Genomic DNA, 23,168 nt, shown 5'->3' on the forward strand with positions numbered 1-23,168 from the left:
TCAATTGCACACCCTTGTGCCAAAACTGAATTTAAAACATTATCTTTTTGTGATAAATTGTAACGAATGAAAGTAGTTAAGTTTTATTTACTTGCAGTATGTCCGAGGAACATCCTTTTTACCTTTCAATCATTTTTTTTTATAATTAGCAAGCATACAATAGTCATATCTATTGTACCTATTTCATTTTAAAAACTGCATTTCTTTATTGCCAGAAGAAGCCACTAGCATCAGAAGGTGCCCTCTTCTCCAGTCATTCACATTAAGTATCAACAAATGTTTGAAAGCTGTAAATGTTTTTATATGAACTTCTCCCCAACTTACTCCATCTAATCATTGTTGTCAGCATCCAGCTCCCACTAAATGATATTTATAGCTACTACACACTTCCATGCTACACAACTGGGACCAGTTGTAGAGCAGATGTAACTTTTAATAGGCTGGGGAGGAAGCTCACTCTTCATCTTAGGTAACGCTAATAGCAGCACACAGTGTTATCAATTATCGTGCTAAGATTACCCTCTTCCTTATTTCTTTTTATCTTGTTCTTTATTAGAGGTTCTTTATGAGATTCTACCATGATAGGGACTAAAACAGAATAAAAGAAATCTGTTAAACACTCAATATTTGGTTTCAGAGCAGCAGCCTTGTTAGTCTGTATCCGCAAAAAGAAAAGGAGTACTTGTGGCACCTTAGAGACTAACAAATTTATTTGAGCATAAGCTTATGCTCAAATAAATTTGTTAGTCTCTAAGGTGCCACAAGTACTCAATATTTGGTCACTGGTGCTTTCACTTTGGACATCTTCTCATTGTAAATACTGTCCTTGGTAGATAATCATTTGCTAAAATTGTATACTATAATCCATCTTTTAAAAATAAGCACCAAAAACGTCCAACTTCATTCAACTTGACACACGGGAGGGGCACTTCCTGCCCTATCACCCAGACCGTCACATAGCAGACATTTTAAAGGATTCTGTTGCTGAATCCACTCCCACCATATAACCCATAACTCAGAGTAGACTCTCCTCAGCCTATCCCTTTGATTCAGCTTGCTCTTTGGAATTCTCTCTCTCACACACACACACACACCCCCCAGGGGGACGGAGCATACTATAAAGGGGCAGGAGACATTAGCTCATGGACCACAAGGTCCATTACTAAAATGTCAGGTCTTATTTCTGGTAATTGGCCCTTTTAGCTTTTTAACAGTACTGGAACCTAGCTACAAGTTTCGACAATCCCTACCAAGCCCTACCATTAACTACTAAATCCTACTGCTGTTTAAGGTAACTGTTTCTCCCAGATCTCGTGAAGAAAGGGGGGGGAAAAACCACTAAGCCTCTGCCAATTTGGCCCCAATAGGCAGAAAAATGTCTTTCCTAACCTCCGAAACAGGCAATCAGGCAGACCCATAGACCCACAAAATATAATGGCTATCATCCTACAGTTACAGGGAGGGGGGGAAGGGGCAGCACAACTGGCGTAAAAGCCTCCCAAGAACCCAGAATAAGATTTAAATTAATACACAGGGAAAGCAAGGGCCAGTCCATACTCCCTCCCCTCCCAGCTGCCCAATGGATGGATGACATGAGTAATTTGATATAAGACCTCATTTCTCAGTGGGCATGATTAGGAAGGTGAATGGAATATTAAGTTGTAAATAATGGCGTAACAAGCATTATGCTGGAACCAGTCTAGCTAAGATAAGCAGGATCACTCAAGTACTAAGGAGAATGGACAAGATAAATCTCGAATGTAGAGATCAGGTTATGTATGGACAGCACATAGACAGAGCATGCAGTACAGGGATTGCAGGGTGGATAAAAATCAATGATTTTTTAAAAACAAGTTTAAAAATCAGATTTTTTTTAATTTAAATTGGATTTTTTTGATAAAATGTTTTTTGAGGAAAAATCTATCTAAAGATCGTTTTAATTAATATACATTATAACTCAAAGGTATCTCATCATGGAATAGGGATTATAAATTCTAATTCTATAGTATGAGACAATACTTTCATGTAATGTTTAAGAAAAGTTTTGTAAATGCGTTCCAATAGTTCATGGTTTAAAGACCCAATCTTATGTGGTTCCAGGGGCTTCTATATAGATTATTTAGGTTAGTCTTTCTATCTACCCAATGCAGAGATGCTTAGTTTTGCAGTTCTCAAACTGTGGACTTGTGTCTACAGAGAGAACATGCTTATTAACAGCAAAACTGTTTTTAAATAAATAATTCATTAATATAGAGAGGTGAGAAATAACAGATCTCAACCCTATTGTCCCTCTGTAAATTTGTGTACACAGAGTCAATCCCTTACCTCTCTCTAAAAGTGCAAAGTTTCAAAAAGTTCAATGAATAGAAGATTGTTGGGGGTGGAATAGATCTGGACAAGGAGAAGAAGTCTAGAGATAAATGTGAGAAGGGAGGGACAGGTAATAGAAACAAAAGTGAAACTGTTTGAGCAACATATTCCGGAAGTCTTGAGGTCTTTCTGAGTGTAGCCTTCATTGATTTGAGATCTACCATACCATTCTCTCACTAGAAGGGAAAACCTATAATGGTAGCAGGCCGTAGGAGATGCCAAGTTTGGGACTATCTTAATGAAGTTCCTCTACCTATGGTTAAGTCAGGCATACGGCCAAAATGCAAACAGTGCAACAAAGAAATGCAAGGCCTGGTGGCCCAAATGAAAAAAACATCATGAGAAGTGTTCCTTCTCAGGAGGAAGCTGCATTGAAGATGATGAAAGGAACATATATGAACATGCAGCGTCTTCAGGTTGGTAAACTTCTTATTTTCTTAAGGACTGCCTGTCTTCCTTCTGGACTATTCTTCAGTTCTCATGTTTGAGCAAAAATATAGTTGTTACTCTATGGTACTATTATTTTAGATGCAGTTGTGATAAAATATAAATATCTGAAATATACAGATCTTCCTTTTACAATTTCACCTTTAAAGTAGTACTGAGTGTCAGTGAATGCAATGAGTAATACTAAATGAGCAGTATGGTGATAATTATTAAATAACTGCATTGACTTATTTTGATTTAAATCAAATCCACCCTGAGGGATCGGTTCCTGAAAAGTAACTAAGCCAATCATGAAGTGTGTGAGGCAATGCACACTCAGTATTAGCTAGTAAAGATACATATAAATAAAAGTTTTGCTGTGTAACTTAGGATTTGTACCATGCATGCACCCTGTGTTTGAGCCTGGTCAGCTTGGGCACTGCTGTATGCCAAATAAAGGCACCTGAGCGATGAATTCCTGAGTTGAACTGAGTTTTTGGGAACCGAGTAGAAAAGGGTCTCGGAGTATCCCAACAGCATACAGAGCCTCAGAGGAATAGGGATCATCCCCATGTTCCCAGCAAGTGCTCTCTCCCCCTTTCTCATGTTACTGTCCCAATCACAGCCAGTCCCATTAAGTTTCCTACCCAATGGCCCACACGGTAGCAATAAATCTTGCAAAGTATCATCAGCAAGAACAAACCATACAGAGATAGCTGAATGAATTAATGCAAAATCAGCTTCCCCTCCTCCTGTAACTGGAGCTAATTGCTATAAAATAACAGTAAAGTTTCTCTGTAAGTCAAAGTACATATTTTGAATTATAATGTAGTTAAATAATACGTATAACTTTTAATATTTATTCTAAATATGATCAGCAATAAATATAGGACCCAGTCCTGCAGTTCTTATTCATTCAAAAGTCCCTCTAGTTTACAAGGAAATTTGGCATGAGTGAAAGTTGAAAGATTAGACTCAAAACTAGATATGGATGTGAAATGGTTTCCCCATCCTATGTGAATTTTAATTTTAAAAAATAGTCTATCAGAAATTGGGACAAAAGAAGTTGAGAAAACAAAAACAACTTCATGAACTGATCATTTAAAAAAAAAATCAGATTGCATCAGTTGAAAAGACTTGTTTCAATAATTTAAAAACTTTTAGATTTTGACCTTTATTTCAAACAATTATTTTTAGTATAAATTAACTAAAATTTTGAAATTAAAAGTCATTTTTCACCAAAAATGAAACTTCATTTCCACCATTTCAAAACTTCCTCTTCTGATTTTTAAAAAAAGATTAATAAAAACTTTCCTGTGAACAGTTTCAATTTTGACAAATCGGCATTTTTGGAAAAAAAACAAACAAAATGCTTTGTAGGAAAATTCCTGACCAGTTCTACTGAAAACCAGCATAACAATAAGGGCACCTGGCCATGCTGTGATAGTTAAGGATCTTTCAGTTACAGCGAAAACTCCTGTTCCTTTGGTCTTGTGGGCCATAAGAATTGCATACCAAATGAGACACATAATTCAAATAATCCAGTATCCTGTCTCATACACTGGCCAGAACCAAATACTTGAGAAGAAGGTGAAAGTAATAGTAGACAATGATGGAAACATCTTCGTAACATGAAACAGTTAGTAGTTGTCTTATGCCTTGACACAGGCAGATTTATAGCCTTTCTTTAAAAAAAATATCAAATCTAATGTAACTCTGAATGCTTTTTTTAACCATATAAATGTTTAATTCTTCTCTAATTCCTGCTGAACTCTTAGCCTTATTGATACCACATGGCAATGAGTTCCATGAATTAATTGTGCGACATGTAAACAAATATTTCTTTTTATAGCTTTTCAGTAGGTTTCCTTCTGTTTTATTGAGTATCCCCTGGTTCTTGTATTATCAGTAAGGTAAGGATAATTAGTAGAGTTAACTAGTAGTAAAATAACTTAGATGCTTAACTGCCACTTTTGGCACCTGAATCCCAAAATCAGGCCCACTGGGATTCAGAAAACTCCCACCTCAGCTGCCCCAAGTCCTGTAGATGCCTAAATTCACTCAGCACCCAATTTTTTATACAAAAAAGTGGTAGGTGCATAAGTTTACGTCTTAGCATCTGGACACCTAAGCAATGTACCAACTGGGAAAAGATAGGTGTTCCTTTGCGTAACTCACCTGCAGGGCCTGATCCAATCAGCGTGTTAAGACCTCAGCTACCATATCTGACCCCTGTAGATAAGCTTACACAAAACAGCTGGGCATGGGGCAGATCCCAGTTCAAACCTTTTCTCTCCCACAGGTGTAGTGGTAACTTGGACCAGGGGTCTTCCACATACCCGGTTAGTATCCTAATCACTGAGCTAAAAGTTATGAAGGTGCTCCTCCTCCTCTTCCTTTCCACCTTGCTTCTTGCTAAAATGGTGTATGCACCTAATCCCAAGAGAGGGTTTGCAGTTGAGAATCCCAACTGCAGCCTGGATTTAGGTGTCTATCTCCAACAGAGGGGCAGGGCTTAGTACACAACTTTTGGATTGGCATCTCCTATTAGCTACCTTAGGTGAGGAGCCACTTAGCATGCTGGCTTTTGTGAATCCCATTCTGATGCCTATCTTTTCCTATTCTTTGTATAGGGATCCCAGACACTGAACTCAGGCTTTGTGAATCCCAGTGATTTTCTAGGAGCCTAAAAGTTAGGCATGGTGACACTCAGCATCTCCATGCCAAAGTTCCTTTGTGAATCAAGCACTTAGTGTTTGAGCTACCTTCTCTATATCATCCATTACTAGGGTGACCAGACGTCCCGATAAAATCAGGACTGTCCCGATATTGAGCATTTTGTCCCGCATCCTGACCAAAGCACGGTTGGGACACCATTTTTCCCGATATTTTGTTTCGGGCGTGTTTTTTTTTCTCCCCTGGGCGGCGGTGACAGGCAGGGGGTGCTCACCCGGTGGCGATCCCAATATTTTGTATTTAGCATCTTGTCACCCTATCCATTACTGTATATGCTTCTATCATATCCCCTCTACTATGCAATCTCAGTCTTTTCATGCCTCTAATCATTTCAGTTCCCTGTTGGAACCCCCTCTTATTACTGTTATATCTTTTTTGGCAGATAAGGTGACTACAAGTGAACACATATTTGAGCCAGTTCACTGATTCTTAATTCAAAAGCAACTCAACTGGCTCTGTTTCTGCCTTCCACCTTCTCTCAGCTGTAGAATCCACCATTAAAACTCATTTTCAGCCTCCATTTAAAAATATATGCTTAAAAGTAATTTTCATTCATTGCCCTCCTCACTCAGCTGCATTCACCCATGCTTTCTCTCTTATTCTGATTCACAGGTGGTATAGAAGACTGATATAAAAATCATGTCCTCCTCTCCCCATACACATCACATAGTGATTATTTCAGTTCCAGTTTACAAAAAAATCTCTCTTTGAAAGATCCAACTACTTAATCCCCTGCATTTCCTGAAGGGTTTAATGGTGCTCTCTCTGAATCAGATTAGCACGATGGCTGTAGGATTTGGTCCAGGACAAAGAGTTGAGAGATCCCAACTGTGACTGTGAAAACCCAGATATTGGCTAAATCCTGCAAACACTATTCCTTAATCAGACATATCTCCTGTTGATTTCAATGGTAGTTTTGAATGAATGATTAATGCAAGATTTGGCCCTATAAATAGCATTTTACAGACCTGGGTAAATCAGAAGTAAAACTAATGGACATAAGGATGAATAGTCTTGCATTTTATATTATAGCGTATAATTTTTCTTTTCATTTAAATCACTTTTAGATGATCATTTACTGAAACAGCATACTGTTTATCAACTAATGGACACTGATAGTGAAAGAAATTCCCAAGCAGAACTCAAACACCTTTTTCAAAAAGCTACTTATAACAAAAGATTTGATTTGGGAATATCGAACAATACCCTAAATAAAACTGCATGAGAAGACAATTTGTACAGCTTTAAGATGCAAACTGATGTACGTTGAAGTTATGATACACATTTGAAAGAAAAAGTTCAATTACTCTATGAGAATTTTTTTTTTCATCTCCTTTATTATGAACTATTTGTGACCCCATTTAGGGAAGATTTCTCAGGGGATACTACCCTGTCAGGATGAATTCAGTTCAAGTGACAGTTGGTGTATACTGCACTGACTTTGGCTTGTGTGCTGAAAGAAGTTAGCTTGGGAGATTTACAGCCGAAGATTGAATCTAGCAGTTCACCATAAACTCAATTTATCATCAGACATTACCTTATCAGATAGTTCCACAAGGTAGAAAAATTATGCGGCAGGTTTCATTAATTCTTTGGCATATGTGACTGGGTTCTAAGGATATATAGCTTCAACATGAACATTTCATTGTGGATTGACTTTATTACCTACAGTTCACATGAACATATGCCCATAAATCTTATAAATGACAAAAGCAGCATCCCAGGGCAGTTTTTTGTGTTAAGTTGCTAACCTAAAACAGCAACTTATTTCCCTAACCTATTAACTCAAAAGCAGGCTTGCATTATGATCCAAACCCACAAAGACTATACAGCATTAGATTCATGAAAATTGCATAGATATACATAAAATCAGCTCAAATACCAAACACAGCTCTACTACTCCACACATATTTGAATATATTAAATGGGTCATGTCCATGATCCCAGGTGGCATCTAGAATTAATGGGAATCCACAGAACAGATAATGCACATGGTAAAACTCATGGAGACAGGATCTAGTCTAGAGCTTTCAGTGTCACACTCTCAGCTGTGGAACTCCTTCCTATCATAAATTCAGTCATATATAAAATGATCTGGATCATCCAAAATTTTGATCTTTCAGTCAACCAGGAAATAGAAAAGTTGTGCAGATCTCAAAGATCCTTAGGGTTGGGATTTAACCAGAAACTTGTTGGACCTGTCTAATTCCAATAAATCAGCACCCAAACTCAGGAGATAAACCTATCTATGCTGCAATGCCTGGGGATGTCAGAAATTTGAAAGCTGATTTGTTCGATGGACAAGGACTTTTTTTTTTTTAGTGCACGCAAAGCTAGTTGTTGAGGGGTTTTTTGGTGGGTTTTTTTGGGCGGAGGGTGCTGTGTTTTTTTTTAATATTATCTGCATTTGTAGATGTGGTTATTATGGAGTCAGCAATTTGTTACATGATTTTGTCTGACCATGTCTAAATGTATCTGGTTGATCTGTGTGAGACTTTTACCGTACAATATGAATTTGCTACTTTAATGCCTATTATATATCATGAAAACTCAAGACACTGAGTTAACTATTCAAAAACTTTTCACTTACTAGGAGAATTAGATATAAAAGACAACACTGAGTTTCATAAACTATACACTAGAATGGAAGAGAGTTTGTATTTTCCAGCTAGAGCAATGCTACCTCAAATTCTAGGAGAAGCTGATGAATTGCCTACATCTTTGGTTGATTGCCACAGATATTCCAATCCTGCTTTCTTAGTAGTGAAATATGGCTATATGCCCTTACAGTTTCTGTAGAATATTATTTAACTACACTTTTGCCTGAGGGTTGATGCCTTTGGATGTACTTGGGGCTTTAATACAGCCAGTTTCATAAAGCCAAAAACAATTATGAGCCAAATTAGCTAAGAGGAAGAATATAATAAGAAAATGTGAATGAGAATTGGAAATCATTTAAGAATACGTTATTAGAGGCCCAAAAAACACTATCTTATCACTTAGGAAGAAGGATGTATTAGTTAAAAAGCCAACGTGGGTTAGAGAGGAAGAGAAGGCAGCTATAAAATAAATAAATATAAATCAGAAGTTGGGAATTGGGACACAAGAAAAAAAAAGTCTATGGCCAGCAGTGTTAAGGACAATAAGGAGGAGTTTTTTAAAGTATTTTAGAAACAAAAAAGAATCCTGACCATGGTATCAGTCCATTACTAGATGAAAACTTGTCAATAATAATGCATAAAAGGCAGAAGCATTCAATAAATATTTCTGTTCTGTATTTGAGGAAAAAGAGAGTATATAGCCTCATCATATGGTGACAGCACTCTTTCCATTCCACTAGTATCTCTGGAGGCTGTTAAACAGAAACTACTAAAGTCAGACCTTTTTAATTCAGCAGGTCCAGATAACTTGCATCCAAGAGTTTTAAAAGAGATGGCTGAAGAGCTTTCTGGGTCTTTAATGTTGATTTTCAGTAAATTCTGGAAGACTGAGTAGATTCCAGAAAACTGGAAAAAAATCTAATGTTTTGCACCCAATTTTTTAAAAGGGTAAATGGGATGACCCAATTAATTATATGCCTGTCAGCCTGATATTGATCCCGGGTAAAATAGTGGAGCAGCTGATTCAAGACTCTATTAAATCAAGAATTAACTGAGGGCAATGTAATTAATTCAAATCAACATGGATTTATGGAAAATACATCCTGTCATACTAACTTGATATTTTTGATGAGATTATAAATTTGATTGATAAAGCTTATAGTGTTGATGTAACAGACTTCTGAAAGGCTTCTGATTAAAAAACTAGAATATAAAATTAACATGGTATAACCCACACACCCATCTGGTGGCACCGACACCACTTAGAGAGAGTTAAATGAGTCCGCTCTATAGCCTTAGCTAGGAGGCATCTGTCTTTTAGCTCATCCACTAAGCTCCAGAGGTCCCCGGTTCGATCCTGCCCACCGACGACCGGGGTCTGTTGGCGTTACAATGGTACACACTAAATGGACTAAAAATTGGCTAACTGATAGGTCTCAAAATGTAATTGTAAATGGGGAATCGTCATCAAGCAGCTGTGTTTCCATGGGGTCCTGCACTGATCATTTCTTGGCCCTATGATATTTAACATTTTATCAATGACCTGGAAGAAAACAAAATAATCCCTGATAAAGTTTGCTAGGGGAGTGGTAAATAACAAAGAGAATAGGTCACTGATTAAAAGCAATCTGAATAGCTTGGCTGCTGGGTGCAATCAAGCAATATGCATTTTAACATGGCTAAATGTAAATGTATACATCTAGGAGCAAAGAATGCAGACCATACTTACAGAATGGGGACTCTATCTTGGGAAGCACAACTCTAAAAATAATCTGGGGGTCACGGTAGATAATCAGCTGAACATAGTTCCCAATGCAATGTTGTCACCAAAAGAGCTAATGTGATCCTGAGATGCATAAAAAAGTAACTCTTGCCTAGGAGCAGAGAGGTTATTTTGCTTCTGTATTTGGCAATGATAAGATCATGGATAGAATCCTACATCCAGTTCTGGTGTCCACAATTCAAGAAGGATGTTGATAAATTGGAGAGGATTCAAAGAAGACCCGTGTGAATGGTTAAAAGATTAGAAAACCTGCCGTATAGTGATAGACTCAAAGAGCTCAATCTGTTTAGTTTAACAAAAAGGTTAAGGGAGTGATTTGACTACAGTCGAAGTATCTGCATGGGGAAAAAATATTTAATAATGGTATCCTTCAGTCTAGCAGAGTAAAATATAATGCAATCCAATGGCCAGACGTTGAAGCTAGACAAATTTAGACTGGAAATAAGGTGTGAAATTTTGACAGTGAGGGTAATAAAACCATTGAAAATTTACCCAGGGTTGTGGTGGATTCTCCATCACTAACACTTTTAAAATCAAGATTATATTATTTTTAAAAGATATGCTCTAGAAATTATTTTGGGGATATTCTAGGGCTTGTGTTCTACAGGAGGTCAGACTAGGTGAACAAAGTGGTCTCTTCTGGCCTTAGAATCTATTAAATAAATCTAGCTGTCATTTGTCTGTCTGCTGAGAAAAGCCTAGGAATGAAAGGATTCACTGCTCAATTCTACAAAAGCTTTTACCAGACCAGGTGCGAGGAATGTTTGTCAAATTGTAAGTGACACCAAACAATAAAGACTACCAGAGAAATTGAGGACAGTTATTCTTAAGAAAAGAAAGTCTCTTGTTTTCTCAAAACTATGGGTAAGTCTCACTAATTTATCAAAAAGTGAGATATCAGCAAAATTCCAGGAATTCTTCTTGCAACAATGTTAGCACCATCTGATTACCTATGAAAACCCACCTAAGTTAATCAATGGAGGACATCATCAGAAGATTATTAAATATAACCTACCAATCCAAGCAAATAGGTGAACCAATCCTTTCATTGCCCACTGAAAAGGCATTTGACTGCAGTGAGTAGACATGTTATGCACTTCTGTTATCTGGATTGCAATACTGCTCAAAGGTTCCAATAAGAATCTGGGCTGCAACATGCTAAATGCTGCACAAACACTCAGATAAACAAGGTTCCTGCCCTGAACAGCTTACAACACAACTTAAAAACAAAATACAGAAAGGTTGGAGAATGTATGGCAAAGGCAATGAAAATAAAGTCAGGCACTTACATAGATTTAGCTATTGCGAAACTTGATGGTTCCAAAATCATTCTATAGCTGTTTAGCAAGTTACGTTTTGGAAATAACTAAAGTATACATAAATATTCTATACTCTCATCTAAGAATGGTATTGCGAATGAACAGACATCATTCAGAAGATTTTAACCTTGGTTAAGGTATTCCTCAAGGATGTACACTTCCATTCCTTGTGACTTTTTTACCAGCCATAAAATCATTAGCTATTAAATTCTAGCCAGGGTGCTTTAGGCTTTCAGATAAAGCACAGCATGCAGAAACTATGGCTGTATGTAAATTACATTATGGTTAGGAGGTCACATATTTGAGGTCACAATATCAATTGTCCAAAATTAGAAAGGATGTTACTGTTAAGAAATAGGATTCAAAATTTATAGGAATGGAAACAGATGTTTTCCATATTTTCCCAAATTATTTATTATTCTCAAAAGGCAATAATAATCTCCTTTTTGCCTTTAAGTAATTCTTGCCCTGCTCTAGAACAGTATTTCTCAAATGTGGCCACCATGGCCACATGCGGCCACCAGGGGCTTTTCTTGTGGCCACAGCCTTGTTGGCTGTGTGTCGGGGGGGAGGGGGGTGAAGGGGGGGATTAACAGCTCCTCCCTCTCCCTGTTGCTCTTGGATGCACCACCTTGGTGTTGGTTGCTGGGGCTGCCAGCAGGGGTTGGGCCCTGCCCCCCTCTGGAGATACCTGGGGCACAAAGCTGGAGGAGCAGGCAGCTGGTGAGTTCCCACCTTCTCAAGGGTGGTGGGGCTCAGGCTTTGGGCTTCAGTCCTGGGGTGGTGGGCTGGCAGGCTTTGGCAGCAGGGCTTTGGCCTTTAGCCCCCCACTGCCTCCCCTAGCCCCCCATCCAGGACTTAAATTTGCCCCCGGCCCTGGCAGGGCTAAGTAAGTCTGCTGTGAAAGTGAAAAGTGATATTTATATGTTAATATCACTTTTAACAACGGACTTATTAGCTAGCAATAAATAACTTACAATGATTTGGACATATATATGTGCATATTTATTTGTTTTTCTTAAAGCTAATTAAGTATTTTAGGAAAAAGTGTGAGAGCAGCCCCCATCAAGAGTTGGTGGCCGCACTCTTAGGACACCAAAAATTTTGTCCTGAGAACCCCTGCTCTAGAACTACCACAGCAATTATTCAAAAAAAGATGCAAAACATGTCCTGAAAATTGCAAAAGCACATTTAAAAGCAGATGCAAAAGCAGCTACGACTATGCTACAAAGAAAAAAGGGGAAGATTGTAACCGGCCCACACTGGATGCTAGAGGACAGGAAAAGGTGCTAGGAGCCTCCTACCCTTATCCTATGGGCCACTTTGAAGAATCATAATTACGGTGAGCCAATGCTGGGCTGCCCAAAGTGGGCAGCAGATGTAAATGGTAGGTTGCTGTTGTGGTTAAGGTACTAATGCATAACACAACAGGCATTCAATTCCTGGCCCTGCCACAGACTTTGTGTGACCTTAGACATGCCACTTAATCTCTCAGTGGCCCCCTTTCTGTAAATATGGGGATACTAATACAATCTAAACAGACAACTCAGACAAATGAAGCAAGTCCTTGGGCCAGAGATTAAGTTTTACTGTGTATACGTAGAGTGCCTAGCACAATGGGGTGCTGATCTTAGTTGAAGATTAGCAGCACTTCCATAAAATAAAATAATCATGATGGCAGTTCTGCTGCATTCCGCATTCTCCAGGGACTCAGGAAGAGCATGGCTGAGGAAAGCCTCTTGACACCCACTATTCCCCCACTGCAGTACATACCCATTAAACAACAATGATGACAGGTTTCAGAGTGGTAGACGTGTTAGTCTGTGTCAGCAAAAACAATGAGGTGTCCTTGTGGCACCTTAGAGACTAACAAATTAATTGTTATGCCCAAATAAATGTGTTAGTTTCTATGGTGCCACAAGGACTCCTTGTTGTTTAAACCACAATGCAACCCTAAATATAAAAAGCTTTAAATCCAATAGAAAGAAAGACAAAGAAAAGAGACATAACCAGTCTCAGTACTACAAAGACAGAAATGTGTGCACAACCTGTTGGAAAAGCATATTTGGAAGTAGTTATTAATGGTACACAATCGAGCTGGAAGGGTATATCAACTGGGGTCCCATAGGAATCTGTCCTGGGTCCAGTTCTATTCAATAGCTTCATAAATGGTATACAGAGAACACTTATAAAGCTTGCAGATGATACCATGCTGGGCGGGATTGCAAGCACTGTGGAGGACAGAATTAGAATTCAAAATGATCTTGACAATCTGGAGAAATGGTCTGAAATAAATAGGATGAAATTCAATAAGGGCTAATGCAAAATACTACACTTAGGAAGGAATAATCAATCACACAGATACAAAATTGGAATGATGGCCTAGGATGGAGTGTTGCAGAAAAGGTCCTGGGAGTTAGAGTGGATCACATACTACAGGGGTTCTCAAACTGGCAGTTGGGAAACCTCAGGGGATCAGGAGGTTATTATATGGGGGGTCACGAGCTGTCAGCCTCCACCCCAAACACCACTTTGCATCCAGTATTTATAATGGTGTTAATATATATATAAATTTATGGGGGGGGGGGTCGCACTCTGAGGCTTGCTGTGTGAAAGGGGTCACCAATACAAACGTTTGAGAATCACTGACACACTACATAGGAGTCAACAATGTAACACTGTTGCAAAAAAAGCAATCATCATTCTGGGATATATTAGCAGGAGTGTTCTAAGCAAGACATGAGAAGTAATTCTTCCACTCTACTCAGTACTGATTAGGCCTCAACTGGAGTATTGCACCCAGTTCTGGACACTTCAGGAAAGATGTGGAAAAATTGGAGGAAGTCCAGAGGACAATTAAACATCTAGAAAATGTGACCTATGAGGAAAGATTGAATAAAATCAGGTTTGTTTAGTCTGGAGATGAGAAGACTGAGGGGAGGACATAGAATCATAGAATATCAGGGTCGGAAGGGACCTCAGGAGGTCATCTAGTCCACCCCCTGCTCAAAACAGGACCAATCCCCAATTTCCTTTTTTTCTTGGTCCCAGATCCCTAAATGGCACCCTCAAGGATTGAACTCACAACCCTGAGTTTAGCAGGCCAAAGCTTAAACCACTGAGCTATCCCTCCCCCCATGACATGATAACACTCTTTATAACAACCACTTAATATTACACACAGCAGACTAACCTCATACCAAATAGACCTTCTTGAGTCCTATGTGGACTTGTGGTCCATAAATCCAGCCCCACACCTACTGTCAAAAAGTTCAGATTTGCAGACCAGGTTCTGGACCATGTCTAATCCAAACCTTACAAAAGGTTCACCTTTGAATCAGTGCACAGAATGGTCTGAAACAATGTAGTTCTTAGAATTTTCAAAGCCTGGTTCATCCATCTCTAATGTGGCTTCCTCTAGTGGAACATCACCTTTTCAGGTGCAGTCAGCTGTTTTAAGATCCAATCATCTGTGAAGATTTGCTTCCATGAAAAGTTGATTGGTAGGGTAAGAGTAACAAGCAGTATCAGTAGATCAGTTTTGAAGCCACAAAGCCCTACATGTATCACTAATGATGCCAGAGAGCAAGCATATAGGGATGCCATTAGTAACAGAGGAAACACTTTTCTCAGGCCACTATAACTAATTTCAGGCAGTGACAAGACTATTTTCGTCAGGAACCAGATGAGTTCATGAGAACTACAGGGCAGAATACATATGAGTCTATAATACTATCTAAGGTCTACTGCCACTGTATTTTTCTTTCACAAGAAGCCTGTAAATTTCCAAAACTGTCATCAGTAATAGTTATTTTATACTTTAAAGATGCAATGGATGTCAAACTTTCGTTGACAAACCACTTAGAAAAATTGCTCTTACTGATTTTATACAAACTTATAAGGCGTTAGAGACATTCTGCTGGAAACATCCATCCATTTCCGATATTTTTGACAGTGTAACATGAACGAGTTAAATAACAACAACAATTATTAATAAAATAGCAAGTTTCATTTCAATGCCTAAATAGGGCATCCCTGAATTAAAATCTGAAATTCTGCAGGAAAACTAAGATTTAAAAGCAATCAGTCTGGCTGACATATGAATGTCATCGAATTTGAACAGTCATGCCTGGTCAGAAGAATGTTCCCATGAAAATACCAGCTTCTCTGAATTTGAAAGTTAGTTTAAAAGGATATAGAACTTGGAGAAACCACAAATAGATTTCTACGCCTAATTAGCTTGAATCAGGAAAATAAGAATATAACAGGTATATAAACTTCAAATCTACTGGGCAAAAATAATGATGGGCCTGAACCCAATCTCTGAATCCAAATACTCTCAAATTTACAGACTTTGTGTCTGGATCCTAATTTCACAGATATCACCATTCTCCATATTAGGTCTTAAAAACCCAGAATCTGAGCACTACTAACATTTTGCAAAAGTTTGGATCTGAAGCTACTTTTTTGGTTTGCCCCCCTTTAAAAGGAGAATGGAGCTAATAGGTATTTGTTGTTTATGTGCACATATACATTCAACCACCTTGTTCTCTTACTCAGATTTAAATTTTCTGACAAAGGCCTTTGGAAACAAGTATTTTGACTCCTAAGAAGGGCAAAATATCTTAAGTGCATGGTGTCTTTTCCTGATTTGGAGGCAAAAAGTTCACTTCAACCTTAGGGGTAGAAACATTCCCAAGTTGAGGTGACCTCAGGACCGGCTCTAGGCACCAGCAAAGCAAGCGCCTGCTCGGGGCGGCACATTTCCAGGGGCGGCATTCCGGCCATCCTTTGGGGTAGGGGGCAGTTGCGCTCTCGGAGCTGTGCCACTTAGAACGGGCGAGGGTGCCACGCCCCCGGCTGCGGCGGGAAGGGGAAGCCCCATCCCCGGGGTGCTGAGCTGCCAGGGCCCAGCTGCTACCTGGGGAGGAGAGGGCGAGTCCTGCCGGGGAGCCGGGGCTTTGCGGCCTCCTCTGCGCACTGGCTCCTGCGCTGCCTTGTGCCACCCCTTATATTGGGGTGCGAGGCCGGGCAGGGGAAGGGGGAAAGCCCCTGCAGGCGCTGGGAGAAGGTGACATCACTCCCTCCTCCTCCAGCGCCGCCTGCGAGCCCCAGCCCTGCCGGAGCTTGGGGCAGCAATTTTTTTGCTTGGGGCGGCAAAAAACCTAGAGCCGGCCCTGGGTGACCTCAGGGGCAACATCATAATTCAGACAAAAATAATCTAAGTTGTCACCGTGATGGGAATTTACAGTAGTTGCCATACCTATTCCATGCTATTAAACCATTTGAATCTGCCATTATAGTCTTGAAGCCTCCGTGACAGTGAGGAGTGAGTAAAAAAAGAGGCACCTTGTCAATAAAAATCCCTTAGGTGATCAACAGCTGGTCCAAAATTTTCAAACAAGAAGTGTTTTTGTTGAAAAATGGCCTTTTATCAAGAATGAAAAAAGTGATGAAAACCTGATTTTTATCAAAAACATTATAGAAAAATCCATGATAATTTAGAGAAAATATATTATCATGTTTCAGTATTTAAAAAATTCAATCCACTCTAATACTGAGGTACATGCCGAGGCCACTAACTGAAATAATATACCATGTGATACATTATTCTTCCTACATGCAAAAAGATTTTAGATGTTGAACCAATGCAGGGCACTGAAATAATCTATGTCTATTAAGTGACACCACAGACCTAGATACGTTTTGGCTAAAACAAATGCAATAAAATATTAAAGACTCACAAAGGTCTTTATAGAAATAAATCATAATCCAATGGTGGATACAGGCATAAAAGGTATGTATGATGAGGTGTACAGGCTCTTCAGGATTCATCAAGAGAACAAACGTGAGCCCAAAGCAACCTTCCCAGCGCTCATTCCTCTATATAAGACCAATTACTCCTATATCTATTGCAGGGATGTATCCAGGACCATGTGGGCTCCTTTGTGAGATGGTCCTTATTACCCTGCCAGTCCTTGTTACAATAGGCGCTGAAACTAGGAGTGGGGGTGGGGGTGCCTGCCGCACCCCTCTGGCTTGAAGTGGTTTCCATTATATACAGGGTTTAGAGTTTGGTTCAATGGCTCTCAGAACCCCCACTATAAAAACTGTTCCAGCAACCCTGCTTGTTACCCAGCAAGAGGTGCATAACCTGCTGGCCTTCTCTGAGACAATCTACAGGAGAACTCCCCCGAAGAGCTTGGAAAGATTTATTTATCCTTTGGACTGTTTGTCTGTAATTTGCTAGTTAGAATGCGAAAGAGATTCTTGGCCTAAATTAAAGAGATTGTCAATTTGTTTTATGTTCTCTTAAAGGCACCCCAAGATGGGGGATAATGGGGACAGCCAGAATCCAGAGTGTCCAGTGTTGCTTCTTCAAGCAGCAAAACCACAAGCCTAGTACAAGGTTAATCAAAAAGGTGAGCTGTATCAAACAGTGGAGTAAGTGGAAGGTGGGACGTGATATAGGACCACTTCCCTACACTCTAAAATACATGTATTACATGAATGTCCTGAGTAACCGAAGACACAATAAAAATATATTTGGACACTTATTAGTAATTAACTTCTTAAAAAATTAAGTGGAAATGGTGCTCCAGCACACACTCTTACCATAACAGGTTCAGGCCACTTAAATATATCCTGAAAAAGTTAACTGGTATACATGAAGGATCATCCATATAACGGCAGCTTAAAACAATATTCATTAAGGTTGTAACCAAAACCTACATTAAATGTTTAATTAACTACAGAAGCAGTCAATTAAAAATATGAAATTAAAGAGCTAATTACTCTCTCCCATCATTGTGATCCTATTTTATAGGCTACAAGACGTAGTTAGTGGTTTTAATCTGCTCCTGTTCTGTCCTTGACATTTATAAAATACACTCAAGATTAAATACAGCACATATTAATTATTATTCACCATTACCGAATATATAAGTTATTCATTTAACATCAGAAGTGAAAGGATTATTGTTCTTAAATGGATTTATCAGACCTCCTGCAGTTCATTGTTCAGTGAATGGAAATAGGTTTCTACTTAACTGTGCACGGAACCTAATGCATTTCTAAGCCTATACTTTGCACTCCACTTCATTGACCCAGAAATAGCTTATTAACACACAAAAAAAAAACAAAAAACAAAACTTTTTGCAAACTGAATCTCTCAGAACGAAGGTTATTTGGTTCATATGCCTGAATTTCAAACAAAGAAAATATTCATATTTTGACTAGTTATGTTTCTAACCAGAATAAAAGAAGAGAGAGGAACGTACCAGTCATATTCAGTCACTCATTACTTGTCAATTACAGAGAAACGGAAAATCCAGAACAGAGGACCCACTCTGAAAGAAGAAGGGAAAAAAGCGACATGATAGTACATTGTACCGAAACTCAGTGTAAGGATGTAAAAACATACTGGGTGGCAGTGTGCTTATTTTAAACTCAGAGCTTTGTGGGAGATTTAGCACATTGTCACTGATCTATTAATTACTGCTTAGAGTCCTAATTAATGCACAGCAAATCCCCATGTTTAAAACCCTCTAGGTGAAGTCTGCAAGTGCTGGTTGGCTGTAGCTGTCCAAAGTGTGAGGGCCAGAGTCAGGGCTAGGGGAGAATGCATACTGTTCCTCAAAAAAACCCAAACAGCTTAAGCAACCTGGCAGCATGGCCCTGGAACCATACTGTCAAGGACTCCCATTCTTGTCCGTGGTCTCCCCTTGAAGTATTAAGGAGAAGTTCTGCATGGCGAAGGGGTGTGTGCTGGGGAGGGGTGAGAGGGCATTCAGCTGTTTTTTTTTCTAGGCACAATATGCCCCCAGCCCTGAATTTGGTTCTCACAGACATCTTTTGACCTGTTGTGAGCTCTCTGTGGGCTCAGGGAGTACGCAGGATGACGTTACTATGGTGGGGACATTCCGTACCCTGATCCAGGATGACAGGAAAATCTCTCTCTTGATAATTACACATTGAAAAATCCTGCCCGGTATTGCCAACCCCGATTGTTCAAAAACATTAGTCAGGAACCCCAAATGATATATTTGCCTTCAAAAAATGAGATTTTTTTAAAAAACTAAAATTTGGGGTTCTTTTAATTTGCCTTTGGTGTTTGAGCCTTTGAGGTACTCGGAGTACACTCAACCTAAATTTTCAAAACAGACTCATAATTCTGTCTCTCTCAGTTTTGGGGAAATCAATTTAAGACACTTTAGAGGGGCTTGATGTTTCACAAAGTGCTGATATTCCCATCTCATTTAAGTGTTTCAAGTTGGGCATCCAAAAATTGAGGTATCCCAAATCACTAGTCACTTACGAAAATTTAGACCAGGAATGTTTAGGGAAACTAGTCACTTAGGAAAATTTAGACCAGAAAAGAAAATAAACATACACTACATGAGTAAACATATTTTTCCATCCATTACCTATAAGATGCCATGTTATAAAATACTTGTCAGTACCTGTTATTTCCCTTGTTTTTCCATGGAGAGGTGAAATTGCACTACATCTCTCTCTCTCAAAACAAAAAAAACCAACAAACACAAAATCCCAAAAACAAAATACCCCCCCAAACCCCAGAATTTCCTGCTCATGGAAGGTGACACACGGACAACACTAGAAACTGAGGTTTGGTATTTCTCCTCAGAACAATCATTGCTGCTTTTGACACAGTCAATCATAAGATACTGATTATCAGCCTAAGAGGTCATGGAGATGGTGGACTAAATCACAGTAATCTGGTTTCACTTGTGCCTCTCTGACAGAATGGCGTGCTAGGCATGTTTAGTTCGTCCCAAGTCCTATCACCTGTGGAGTCCCTGTCACTGTTCTTATTAAAGATCTATGTAATATTGTCAGGGAAGATTGAGTGACAACATGGACTACAATGTCACACGCACACCAGTAACAAACATCTCTATGTCTCCTCTTCTTACCGTGCTGGATAATGCTGTATCCTAAACATGCCAATGCCAAAACTAAACTGAAGCCTAGAAAGAAGATGGATGGATCAAGCTAAAGCCGGGTAAGATTGGTGGGAAGGAGAATTATTCATTCATTTATTTATTTATTTTTGCGAACTGGCAAGAGCTACTGCTTCGCCCTCTATCAATGTAATTACGCAGTTTTGGGATTCTGTTTGATTTACCGCTGCTCCTGCACAGCAACTTTTGCTCAAAGCACTTTGTCAGTCTTCCATTATTACAGTAACCATTTCTTCTTGGACTATATGATCCATGCATTCTGCACCTCCAGAATACATTATTGCAAATGTACTACAGCAGCATTTCCAAGTACAGCACACATCACGTGGAGGATAAAGCTTGGTTATCCCTTCGTAAGTGGGACAGCCCCCCAAAAAGCACATTTCACTAGTGTTTAGCAACATATACTGGCTTACTGTTCAGCTCTGGATTTGCTTCAGAATACTGTTTTTGATCTTTAAAATCTTTTAATGCGCTAGGATCCATCTCTCCTATGCCCCATCTCATAAGCTATGACTAAATTGATAACAGTCCGTGGACCAAAGCTCTCAGAGACCAAAGGTTATAGGCAGGGGAAGATCTTATTTGGGCAATTCTCTGTCACCAGAGATCAGGAAGGGCCTACTCCTTGTCTCCTTTAGGGAATAACACAAGGCTTATCTCTCTGTACAGGCCTTTAGCAAATAATGACGCCACATCAGGTTCCCACAATGTACTCCTGGTTTCTATCAGCTCAAACAAGGAATATGAGGAGAAGGCAGGTCTCATCTCAGACAGAATTCAATGCAAATGTTATACAAGTATGTGGTGACTAAACAGGACACTCACGGATGCATTAGAAATGCAAAGATAGATCAGAAACAGCACAAGCAGTTCCACTGGAAACTTCTGAGCAATGTCCCCTCAATATTCCTCAACCATCATTTAGAGGGAGTGGGGATACTTACTGAGAAGGTATGGTAGTTTGGTCTCTTTGCTGCTTCAATTCTGCAGAGAATACCAGCAAGCAAGCCAGATAGGGGTGTGATTTTTTTTGTTGTTTTGTTTTTTATGGGCAGCTGTCCTCTAATAACTGGACAGAAGCCACTTAATGTCCTCGCATATACAACTGTAGAGTGGTAAGAGCTGTAGATCACTAATGACCTATTTTAGGTTTGAACTCATGACCTACAGGTAAAAGGTTCCATGTACAATTACCAGACTCCTGAACAATATCGTCTTACTTCGGTGAGCTCAAAAGCATAGACTTTTATGAGAGTAGTGAAGCTAAATCATGTAGTGCTTGAAAAAAAAAATAAAGCTTTTTGTCGTCCGACCAGAGTGTTTTCATGTAGTTATTGCTTATATGTGAATATTTAATCATATATGAGACCATATATAGTACACCATAACAATGCATACACCATTAATGCCATCCTATGAAGAAAACTCACTTAAGTAAAAGAAGAAAATAAAATCATCTTATGTGAATTATAAGAGTGTAAGCACACGTACAGCATGTGTTTTAATATATTTTAGAATAATTAAGTCAGCATGCCATTAGTTTAATTAAATTTTTTACACCTTCTTGATTAGACAGCTAGTTTAATGACATCTTCCACACTTTGAGCTGTGAAGTGTGGCTCATTTTAAAGTTCTGTAATGAGAAAGAAAATGTAAATCTGATGAACATCTTCTAGACAGACTAAAAAACAATTTCTAGTTTGTGGAAAAACAACAGAATCTGCAGATGATTAGCACTTTGCATCAAACACATTTAATATAGCATGATGTAATTGCTTTTTAAAAAGTAAAATTCCTCAATAAAAGAGAAGATTAAATAAATATCAGACAGATCAGTGGATAAGCAGACAGATATAAAAATAATACATAGAAGATGTTCTCTTTCATGATTTAGAGATGATAATGTCATTAGAAAGTAAAACGATGGGGTGAACGTAAGTGGTTTCTTGATGAGTGCAAAGACAGACTACTTTTTTAGTTATTAACTGGAAGAATATTTACCACAAGGCACAAAGGTGTAACTGTGGAGGATATGTACTATAACAGAAGGGAATTGTAGTTGTATGTAGCACAGGTATCCGACTACAAATCAAAGGATAGGATACCAGTAGCGCATAGTGACTCTGTGCACAAACACAGCAGATATCGTGGTTCAAAAGAAATCACATTTTAAAAAAGCAGAACATAAGTCCAGTTTGACTGAGGGACGGGAGAGGTAATACTGAACACAGCATCAAGGTTATCCTCTTTCTTTTCACCCATGCAGAAAGTAAACATCTGTTGTGATTTTTAAACTCCACCTGGTCAACCACTAAGGCAGGCAAAAAGCTCTCTGTTTGGCTTTTGATGGTGCTATAATTCTGCCTTCTGCAGCGTACGAACAAACCCATTTTATGAACACACAACTTTCCCTGTAAGGGACATGCTTTTAATAAGAGATGGGTCATCATTCTAAAATTGAGTAACCAGAAATCTGGTGTGAACTAGAATTTAAATAGAGTTAAAGTTACCTCTGTCAAAGCATCAAACAAGCAAAAGGGATGAAAATACGTGAACTAAGTTCTGTCCTCCATTCCAAGTGCAAGACTCCCACTGAAAAAGAACTAATGGCTCGGTGAACTTGGCTTACAGGAAACGTACACATTTTAAAACTGTACATCAATCCAATTTTCAAGAGAGCTCAGTCCCCATTTAGGTCCTGCATAAAGTGAACTGTTCATAGTGAACATCCCAGAAGGGATGCTCCTGTTATACAAACAAACCATCTTCCAAAACTGAATTAAATTTTGTAGTGAATGAGGCTGGTATCAGTGTCATTGGGTGAAGAAGTTGGAAAGTATGTAGTGAATGAGGCAGGGAACTTCAGGGAGAGAAAGGAGGGTCTATGGTTAAGGCAGTTTAATGCTGCCCTGAAAAGTTCAATTTTATCCCTGCCTGGTGCCACAGC

At 39.0% G+C, this 23,168-nt stretch overlaps 1 protein-coding gene across 5 annotated transcripts in view; it reads right to left on the bottom strand.

Moving 5' to 3' along the window:
- PTPRD (protein tyrosine phosphatase receptor type D) overlaps positions 1-23,168 on the bottom strand; it is a 2,140,771-nt gene that overhangs the window by 1,551,846 nt on the left and 565,757 nt on the right. For all 5 annotated transcript variants that reach the window (XM_043546218.1, XM_043546214.1, XM_043546216.1 and 2 more), the window contains one exon: positions 18,515-18,583. The gene's annotated coding sequence lies outside the window, so the exon portion shown is untranslated. The remainder of the gene's footprint in view (positions 1-18,514; positions 18,584-23,168) is intronic.

Source organism: Chelonia mydas, chromosome 5 (assembly GCF_015237465.2).
Source record: "Chelonia mydas isolate rCheMyd1 chromosome 5, rCheMyd1.pri.v2, whole genome shotgun sequence".
Taxonomy (NCBI): domain Eukaryota; kingdom Metazoa; phylum Chordata; order Testudines; family Cheloniidae; genus Chelonia; species Chelonia mydas.